The sequence below is a fragment of the Triticum dicoccoides genome, chromosome 4A, assembly GCF_002162155.2.
Source record: "Triticum dicoccoides isolate Atlit2015 ecotype Zavitan chromosome 4A, WEW_v2.0, whole genome shotgun sequence".
Taxonomy (NCBI): Eukaryota; Viridiplantae; Streptophyta; class Magnoliopsida; order Poales; family Poaceae; genus Triticum; species Triticum dicoccoides.
In genome coordinates, this window is record NC_041386.1 from 531,085,566 (window position 1) to 531,096,701 (window position 11,136).

Here is an 11,136-nt window from a genome sequence, read left to right on the forward strand (position 1 = left end):
AATGAAACTTGGCTTCTAACAGGAAATTGCAATAACTAGCAGCCACAGCTAGTAGAAAACGATTTTTCATCGATCCAGTAACCCAGCCTAACATCAGATAACTCCCTGAATTACCCAGCTACTACGATTCTAATGGGAAATTCCAATTGGTTTCTCCGTTACTTCTGAAAGTAGCCACACAACCACATGGTCTATAGATTACAGAAACACGCAAAATACCAGCCGAACAGCCATCAGAGGTTCACTCTCATGTGCTGGAAAGCTAAAACTACTGGTTCTCATGGTGACGAATGATGTCGACCATCATGGTAAGCTTCCTCTGGTCTGTCAACAGCTGGAACAGGCAGATGTCTTGGACTTTCAGGTGTTTGTCGCGGGCAAACTTGTGCCAACCTCTCCTGAGAACCTTTGCGCGGCCATTCCTCGGGTGCACCTTGACTTCCCATGCCTTGCTCATCTCTGCCGTCACGAGGGTCACAGTCTGCTCTCCAGCTGCGAGATACTCAGCAGCATACTCCCTGCAAATGTTCTGTTTCCAGACACAAAATGTTGCATTAAGACAGCAGGCTAGCTGAAACATTACCAGGTTCAAGAATACATACAGCGAATAACTACTACTAAATCTGATTGACAGCTGAAATGCGCTCAGAAAAGATGCCGACGTACTACGGTGTACAGGCTGTTGCCAACACTGCTATTGTTCATTATCGACACGTAAATCGGAACTTTAGACTGAAGGGCGCGAGCTCTCTTGTCGACATTCATCTCCTGCTCCCTGGTCAGGCATGCAGTGGATGATATTACGTAGGGACGTTTCCGAGGCCCTCTTGATTTATCGGACTCGACAGGTCCCTGACGTGCTTCGTGACCATGGCTGCGAACCGAATAAGGCGCATTTCCTCCTGGAAACATTTCTAAAACGAATCAGAAAAGAGAGAACTGGAAGTTGTTAGACTATGGTATAGCTTCTGTACCTATGTACGTATATGATACATATTGTAACACAACCATTATATATAATGAGATAAGCCATCCCTAGAGGGTTGTGCTGGTTCCCAAAACTTATTGTCTTAGATGGTATCACGCTAGGTTACGATCGCTTCCGCTTCTAAACCCTAATACCCGCACCGCCGCCGCAGCCGCCGCCGCCTTCACCGCCGCCGCCGCGCCACCGATCGCGCCGCCGCCATGTCGAGCGCCGCCACCACCGGTTCCACTGCTGCGGGCTTCCTCCCGGCCTCTCTTGCGGCTCTGCTCAACCTCCCGCTCGATGCCGTCTCTGTTCCGGCTCCGATCGGGACAAGGAGCATCGGCTCCGTCTTCTCCACGCCGCCGGCGCCCTCGCTTGGGCGTGACCTCGTGGTCCACACCGCGGCGCCGCCGTCCGCTACGGACTCCGCAGGCGTCGTCCCGCCGCTCCTGCCGCAAGCGGATCACACTGCCCCACTGGCGGGGTTGGCGGCGTCCGCCCCGGCCGCGGGCCTTGCGGCGTCCGCACCGGCCGCGAGCTTTGCGGCGCCCGCCCTGGCTGTGGTCCCGTCTCCTCCCGCATCGGCTTCGGTGCCTCCGACTGCCTTCATGGTGTTTGCATCCCAGGCAGCCTCCTCGATGGGATTGTCTTCGCCGCCGCCGTTTCACTTCGGTCATCTCATCACCATCAAGCTCTCCGCCGACAACTACATCTTCTGGCATGCGCAGGTTCTCCCGCTCTTGGGGAGTCACTACCTGCTAGGCTACGTCGACGGATTGCTTCCCTGCCCATCCGCGCTGGTAGACAGCGTGCACGGTCCGGTCTACAATCCGGCCCATCGCGTCTGGACGGGGCAGGACCAGGCGAACCTCTCCTCCATCCAGGGGTCGCTCTCGCCGGCAGTTGCCGGCCTTGTTGTCTTCGCGAAGACGTCTCATGAGGCCTGGACCATCCTTGAGCGCACATTTGCAGCGCAGTCCCAGGCTCGTGTCTCTGCATTCCGTCGTCAGCTTGAGAGTGTCAGAAGCTTGACTCCACTGCCACTGAGTTCTACAACAAGGTCAAGGGCCTCGCCGACACATTGGCCTCCATTGGACAGCCCCTCACCGACTCCGAGTTCAACTCGTTTATTGTCAATGGTCTTGATGAGGAGTATGATGCCTTAGTCGAGATCATCAACGAGCGGGGCAACTCGACACCCATGCTGGCACACGAGGTTTTCTCTCGGCTCCTTCTCACTGAGCAACGGGTCGAGACTCGCCGCACCAGGGGCACTGGCTCCCTCTCGGCCAACGCCGCCACCAAGGGTGGCCGCTCTTCTTCATCACCCCGGTCTCCCTTGGGGCTGCCACCGTCGCCCGCCTCGGCCCCCCCACCTACTGCGACCTTACCGGGGGCTGGCGGTCCACGTGTGTGTCAGCTTTGTGGCCGCGATGGGCACTGGGCCTCCAAGTGTCATAAGCGCTTCCAGCGAAGCTTCCTTGGTCTTGGCAATGACGGCAAAGATACACGCAACAATGCCCGTCAGGTCGCCATGGCTGATCGTCCCGCGCCGCAGAAGCAACAGGGACACACTCAGTCCTACTCCATCGATCCACACTGGTACATGGACTCTGGGGCGACAGAGCATCTAACAAGCGAGATGGGGAAGCTTCACACTCGTGAACCCTATCATGGCTCCGACAAGATCCACACCGCCAATGGAGCAGGTATGCACATCTCTCATATTGGTCAAGCATCTCTTCTCACTAGACATGCCAATAGGAGTCTTCAGCTTCGCAATGTTCTTCGAGTTCCATCTGTGACCCGTAATCTTCTTTCAGTTCCTAAACTCACACGTGATAATAATGTGCTTTGTGAATTTCATCCTTTTGATCTTTTTATTAAGGATCGGGGCACGAGGGACATTCTTCTTAGTGGGCAGTTGTGCCAGGGCCTCTACCGTCTGGAGCATCCTGGTGTCGCTCGTGTTTTCAGTGGAGTTCGGGTCTCTCCGTCACAGTGGCATGCTCGTCTTGGTCACCCGGCCACACCTATTGTCCGTCATATTTTGCGTCGTCATGAGCTTCCTAGTTTGTCTAGTCATAAAGATGTAGCAGTGTGTGATGCTTGTCAGCAGGGGAAGAGTCATCAACTTCCTTTTTCGGAGTCCAGTCGTGAGGTGAAACATCCTTTAGAACTTGTGTTTTCAGATGTATGGGGTCCTGCTCAGACTTCTGTCAGTGGTCATAATTACTATATCAGTTTCGTTGATGCTTATAGTCGCTTTACCTGGCTTTACCTTATTAAACGCAAATCTGATGTGTTTGATATTTTTGTTTAGTTTCAAAAACATGTTGAACGTCTTCTCAAGCACAAAATTGTTCATGTCCAGTCAGACTGGGGGGGCGAGTATCGCAACCTCAACTCTTTCTTTCAGTCGCTTGGGATAGCTCATCGTTTAGCATGTCCACATACACATCAGCAGAATGGTTCAGTCGAACGTAAGCATCGTCATATTGTTGAAGCTGGTCTTACTCTTTTGGCCCATGCATCTGTTCCGTTTCGGTTTTGGAGTGATGCTTTCACCACTGCATGCTTTCTCATCAACCGTACTCCTACTCGTGTTTTAAACATGAAGACTCCCATTGAGGTTCTCCTTAATGAACAACCTGATTATACCTTTCTCAAGGTATTTGGGTGTGCTTGCTGGCCGCATCTTCGTCCATATAACAAGCGCAAGCTTGAGTTTCGTTCTAAGAAGTGTGTTTTTCTTGGCTATAGCTCTCTTCATAAAGGTTACAAATGTCTTCATGTTCCCACTAATCGTGTCTATATATCTCGGGACGTCGTGTTTGATGAGCATGTTTTTCCCTTTGCCAACCTTCCAGTGTCCACTGTCGAACCACCATCCCTGCATTCATCCTCTGTTGCTTCTGACCAATTTGATGATGTTGCATACTCTCCTTTGCTGTTACCTAACCATGGTGCACGAACCGGACGTGGAGCTCGTTTGGAGCTGTTGGAGGATTCACCATCATCATCGTCGTCTTCTGGTGGGCACGTCGATCGCCCTATGTTGCATGGCATCGATTCGCGTGCCCATGCATGGTCACCCGACGAGCCCGTCGCGCCGAGCATCTCCACTGCTCGGTCCGTTTCGCCAGCGGCCGCCGAGTCGCCCGCGGCTCGGCCCGTCACGCCGTCTTCGCCTGCGGCTCGGCCCGTCACGCCGTCTTCGCCCGCGGCTCGGGTCCTCACGTCGCCTTCATCAGCGGATCGGCCCGCGACACCGGCCGCGCCACGGCCCACTATGCCGAGCTCGCCATCGGCCCGGTCTGTGATGCCGGAGTCGCCAGCTGCTTCGTCTGCTCTGCCGGTTTCGCCGGTGGGTCGGCCTTCTTCGCCAACCGAGTCCGAGGCTACCGTGACTGGCTCCTCGTCACCGGCTGACTCGTCAACGTCGCCGTCCTCCAGCCCGTTGCAGGCTGCTCCGTCGACCTCGGTGGTTCCTGTGTCCCGACCACATACACGCAGTCGCAGTGGCATTTTCAAACCTAAGGAACGTAAGGATGGTACGGTTGCTTGGTTGGCTGCTTGTTTGGCTGCTGCTGTTGCGGATCCATCTTTTGAGCCTCGCTCATATCAGGCTGCCCTGCGCATTCCACATTGGCGAGAGGCTATGGAGCAGGAGTTTCATGCTCTTCTTCGTAACAAGACATGGACTCTCGTTCCTCCACCACCACGGGTAAATGTTATTGACTCAAAATGGGTATTCAAAGTGAAGAAGCATTCGGATGGATCTATTGAGCGTTACAAAGCGCGACTTGTTGCTCGCGGTTTTCGGCAGCGTCATGGTCTTGACTATGAGGACACCTTCAGTCCTGTCGTCAAGCCTACCACTATTCGGCTTCTTCTCTCCATTGCTGTTTCTCGTGGTTGGTCACTTCGTCAACTTGATGTGCAGAATGCTTTTCTACATGGATTTTTGGAGGAAGAGGTTTATATGAAACAGCCGCCTGGTTTCTCTGATCCTGATCGTCCTGACTATATCTGTCGTCTTTCCAAAGCACTATATGGTTTGAAGCAAGCTCCTCGTGCCTGGCATGCCCGCCTTGCCTCTGCCCTTCGTGCTCATGGATTTGTGCCGTCTACTGCTGACACTTCGTTATTTCTTCTACAGAAGCCAGAAGTCACTATGTATCTTTTGGTATATGTCGATGATATTATCCTTGTCAGCTCTTCTCAGTATGCTGCTGATGCTCTTGTCTGCTCTCTTGGTGCTGATTTTGCGGTCAAAGATCTTGGGAAGCTTCACTACTTTCTTGGAGTTGAGGTCACTTCTCGTGCTACTGGTCTTGTCCTTACGCAGAAGAAGTACTCCTTGGAGTTGTTACAGAGAGCTGGCATGCTGAAGTGTAAACCGACCACCACACCCATGTCGTCTACCGACAAGATAACAGCTGTTGATGGTGAGCTTTTGTCTCCTGCGGATGCCACAGAGTACAGGAGCATTGTTGGTGGACTTCAGTACTTGACGATCACGAGACCAGATATCTCTTATGCTGTTAACAGGGTTTGTCAGTATCTTCAGGCTCCCAGAGATACTCATTGGGCTGCTGTTAAACGCATTCTTCGTTATGTTCAGTTCACCCTGACATTTGATATGCATATTCGGCCGACTTCCTCTCGGGTCCTTTCGGCCTTCTCTGATGCAGATTGGGCTGGTAGCCCAGATGACAGGCGATCCACGGGGGGTTATGCAATATTCTTTGGCTCTAATTTGATCGCCTGGAGTGCTCGGAAACAGGCTACTGTGTCACGTAGCAGTACTGAAGCTGAGTACAAGGCTGTGGCTAATGCTACTGCAGAGATTATTTGGGTGCAGTCTTTGCTTCAGGAGTTGGGTTTGTCTCAACCACAGCCTCCTATTCTTTGGTGTGATAACATCGGTGCTACATACCTTTCTGCAAATTCAGTATTTCATGCCCGAATGAAACACATTGAAGTTGACTATCACTTTGTACGGGAACGTGTATCACAGAAGCAACTCCAGATCAAGTTTATCTCATCTAAGGATCAACTTGCAGACATCTTCACTAAGCCTTTACCGCTGCCACAGTTTAAGGCTTGTAGGTGCAATCTTACCCTTCTCAGTTCTTTAGAAAGTGGCTAAGATTGAGGGAGGGTGTTAGACTATGTATAGCTTCTGTACCTATATACGTATATGGTACATATTGTAACACAACCATTATATATAATGAGATAAGCCACCCCTAGAGGGTTGTGCTGGTTCCCAAAACTTATTGTCTTACAGAAGTGTACCAATTTGTTTCAGCCTACCGAGGGCATCTTGATGTACCATCACCTGGTTCCTTCCTAACGCAGGTTGTCGAAGTTGCCTTTGCCCTGGTTCTACCATCAGTTATGCATGCTCTTTTAGGGGTAGCTGAATTAACCCTTGTTTTGCCATGAGTTGAGCTTACTCTTTTAGGACCAGTTCCGCTTCCACCGGAATGCAGCATTGATTTGCGAAGTAGATGTACTCTAAGTGAGAATGTTCTCCCAGTGCCCTTCATTCTTTCAAAGATGCAGATATCTCCCACCTGTACTCGGGTGTCGCAAACAAACTCTAACCAACCAGGCCCACAAAGGATGGACCCGTGTGTATCTTTCCTAATGTAAAATCTGGGATGCCACTTCTTGCTCTTGCCGGGGCGCTGCAGTGTCACAGTTTGACTTTTAGATGGTAAGTGTTCAACTGCATAACCTTTGGGAATGACCTAATTCCAGATGGCACAGTATCAGTGACAAGATCAACAAATATGATTAGGCTGGGATCAGTTCATACAGAGAGCAACTCCAGCCTGATGTAAAGTGTTCTATTTGCACAGAAATTTTCCATTGAAGCACATGATTTGTCAAGTAAGTTGACTGCATATCCTAGATCATTTATGCTCTCAGAAAAAAATATGATGCTAGTTCCAACACATTACCAACTTTACAAGACAATCTGAACACATTGCTTACCTGTACATGATAACTTAAACATCTATCTTGTAGAACTTCGATAACTGCATTTCATGCATATCTAACTTAAAGATGCACAATGTTCCCCGGCTAGATGCTACAATATACAATATATTTTAGTATCTGAAAATAGAACTGTCTTCATTTTACTGAATTCAAATAATTATCAGTGATTCACTTTCCTTTTTCTTCATGCAATCAATATAAAAGCACAATTATATCAAATATGCAATGGACCAAAATGCTCATACAGAAATCTAAAAATTAAGTATTTGAACATTATGAACGACAACTTTGGCAAAAGAGGACAGTAAAACATACAAGAGCAGAAGTTTATGACTTGAAAGAGGACCGTAAAACATACAAGAGCAGAAGTTTGTGACTTGACATAGCTCGGCTTCATGACAGCCACGAACACAGGAATTTCAGCTCCAACATCCTGGATAAGCGTAGTTACTTTCTCATCCTGTACTCTGGATAGAGTTCTTCCCCGAGCTAAGACATAATCTTGCCGTGAAGGTGTGTGGCCATCATCTAGCTCAAAATATGATTCGTGTTCCGAAGGAATGTCCTCAGTGCCTTCTTCTGTACAGATGTCAACAGTGAAAACGTCAATAATAAAATCTAATAGAGAATGTATTTTCAACACGTAATTCAGAAAGTAATGCTAATGCAGAACAGAATCAAAATATAACCTGAATCCCTAGATGAGGAGTATTCTATGTCTGTATTTGCAGGCTCAGTTTCTTCTCCTGTACATAGTCTCGATGGTGAAAACGGTGACAATAGGATATAATATAAGTTCTATTGTGTACACATAATTCAGGAAGTAATGTTAATGCAGAAAAATGATCAGAATGTAACCTGAATCCTCAGACGATGAGTATATTGTGTCTGTATTTTCGTTCTCAGTGTCTTCTCCTGTACATAATCTCAACAGTGAAAACGACGGCAATATAGTTATAATATAAAATGTCATGTGAACAGATAACTGAGAGAACGTCAGTGCAGAAGAGAATCAAAAGGCAACCTGAATTCTCAGGTGAGGAGTAATTTAAGGCTGTCTTCGCTGCTTTTCTAGGATGGCTTGAGTTACCCCTTCCACACGTAGCAAACCTTTTGCTTCCTGATGATCTTGTGGCATTATCACGGGAGCCATTTGAAATATTAACAGAATCCACACCTCTTTCTTCAGCATTACAAGCAATGTTGATGCCAGGGCAGAAAAAAACCTTTTCGCAATCATCAGAATCAAGGACCAGAACCTCAAAACGGGATTTCTCAATGTGACGAAACAGCAGTGAATCATTCTCTATTATGTGAAGTTCATCTATAAATGCCTGCCATCCACGGTGGATGACTGTATTACCCATAAGCTTGGAAACTTCAAAGACATACATATTACCATTAGAAGATTCTAGTTCGATGGTTCTTGAGATCTTTCCTCCGAAATTATCTATGAACTTCTTTGGTATGATCTGAAGAAAAAAATATGTAAACATGTTGGTATGAAGTATAAACACAATAATTTCATAGTTTCCGACAGTGATGACTGCAGCGAAAAATACGATAAAGATGCAGTGTGAGAACTATGTTCTAATAGACTAGTCAGGAAATAGATTAATAAATGAAGCTTGATTACATGATTAATATTAATCAAAAGTTCACGATGAAACGATGCATGATTAACTTTGAAATTAGAAAACACACAATGTTGATCGTCATCTTGAGGTTTAAAGTTCTTTTGCTGCAATGTTTCTGCCTTACAGGAATAATAACTGCTGGACACTGGAACCAATAAGTTTAACTACAGATTTTGCTCATTAGCAATATGTTCAGTATCTATTCACTTCTTTCTATTTGTTTAACAGCAGAACTGCCATTAGTTCAACCAACTAGTAGGCAACTATCAGTGTCAAAAAAAAAGAAAAATATTACTCCCTCCGTTCCTAAATATAAATCTTTTTAGAGATTCTAATATAAACTACATACGAAGCAAAATGAATGAATCTACACTCTAAAGTATGTTTACATACATCCACATGTAGTCCATATTAGAATCTCTAAAAAGACTTATATTTAGGAACGGAGGGAGTAGTAGGCAACTATTCAGCACAAACCTAACTAACCCTGCATGTTAGCGGTGAACAAAAGATAAATAGAGCTTGATTACATGACTAATATTTAATATTAACAAAAGCTTCACAATGGTAAGACGCATGATTAGCTTCGGTAAAAAGCACCACTCCAATTTTAATTGTCATCTTGAGCCTTGAAGTTCATTTGCTACAACGTTTCAGCCTTACAGGAATAACTGCTGGACTGGAATCCATGAGTTTAGCTACAAAACTTATTAACAATGGCACAACGCATGATTAGCTTCAGAATCTATTCACTTCTTTCTATTTGTTTAACAACAACTGAACTGCCATCAAGTTTATCCAACTGGTAGGCAACTATCCATCACAAACCTAACCAACCCTGCATGTTAAACTGTGAACAGACTTACCATGCCGTGTCTAAAATCAGCACCCATGTGCCTGCGGAAACACTTCATCTTTTCATCCAAATGGTCTGCATATCTCTTGCAACAGTCACAAAGTTTCTCCATCTGGGATGCTGCTAATCCAGTCCCGTGAACTGAAATTTGCAGCTAATGTCAGTTGCACATTCAACAAAGCAATGAAAAATCAAACTCTAATGTCAGTCTGACGGGGGTAATTTCTCCCTCCTAGAGAGTAAGATTGCTCTTGTGTTATGTCACTCTTCACACATTCTTGTTTATTCTACCTTCAAACCCCAAAAATATATATGCACAGAATCTTCCTATTGAAAAATTGTAAATAGTACAGAGCTAAAAACTGTAAATATGCACAGAATGTTTCTGCAGCAAGGAGAGACAGCAAGTAGACTCAGGTGCGAAAGTAGAAACACCAGTAAACGATCGAACAAATCAAAGCAAGTAAATATGCTTTTTATATGCTGACATTCAACAACTCGGGTTTTTTTTCCTCCAAAAAACAACAACTCAGATTTTAGTTTTTAGAGTAAAAGGGATGAGTAGGACGCATGGCAGAGGAAACACCTTACATTTGCAAAGAAGCTCCAAGAGATACAAATGGCGATTGAGAGAGAAAACCTCAAAGCTGCTGATTACGTATGCTGGTAATCATTCATATCGGTCTTGAAAATGTATTAAAAAACATGTCTGTGTTGAGAAAAACCTTGAAGAAAGGCAAAAATATATATCTTGAAATGGAGTATATGCTTTGGCGCAGCAGAGATGAACAATCTTGAAGAAAGGCAGTGATACCTGGCTTTTCAAAGATGCCTGCACCAGGATTGCTGCTGCTCTAGAGCCAGAGTGCATCCGGCATTCCAGTCACTCCGGGCAACAAGCCAACAATGCAGCAAGTACCAGCAAGTGCTCCGTGGAGAATAAAAAGGAGCCCATGCCAACAGTCAGAAGCAATTAAACCTCCAACTGCCAGCCTTCAACTTCCAAGAAGCAAAAGAGCTACTCCCACCTAGCTCTGCAGAGCCATGTCGAGTCACTTCAACTGGTCACTGCAACAGCCCATTAAACACTTGCGTCCAGTGGCGGAGCTTGAAAAAAGAAGTTGGGCGGGCCAGAGAGCACAATATTTTTCAAATTCTAGAGCATGCATTACTAATTCAATAGATATAGTCACCACACCTTCTGTTCACGTATATACTTCCTCAGACCAAAATAAGCCATAACATTTGAGATAGTACACACGCTACAATATCCAGTTTTGGGTACTTTCTGAAAGGTGAACTTTTTTTTCAAAACCAATGAACTTTTTTCAAATTTGATGGACTTCTTTTCAAAATTGATGAACTTTTTTTTTCAAACCAATGAACGTTTTTTTAAAATCGATGAACTTTTTTCAAATTCGATGAACTTTTTTCACAATCGATGAACTTCTTTTGAATTTGTGAACTTTCTTTTGAATACATGAACTTTTTCAATTTGGTGATTTTTTTGCATGCTCGTGAACTTTTTCTGTAATAGGTGAACATGTTTTAAAATAATTAGAAAATATAAACGGTACAGTGTGATGTGCAAGAAATTTCGCGTCTATGTTTATATTCTTTAAACATTTCGCGCAGCAACCATTCATAAGCAGTTAACT

General features: G+C 45.8%; 1 pseudogene; it reads right to left on the reverse strand.

Moving 5' to 3' along the window:
- Positions 1-268: 268 nt before the first annotated feature.
- Positions 269-10,718, reverse strand: LOC119283608 (annotated as a pseudogene).
- Positions 10,719-11,136: the final 418 nt, after the last annotated feature.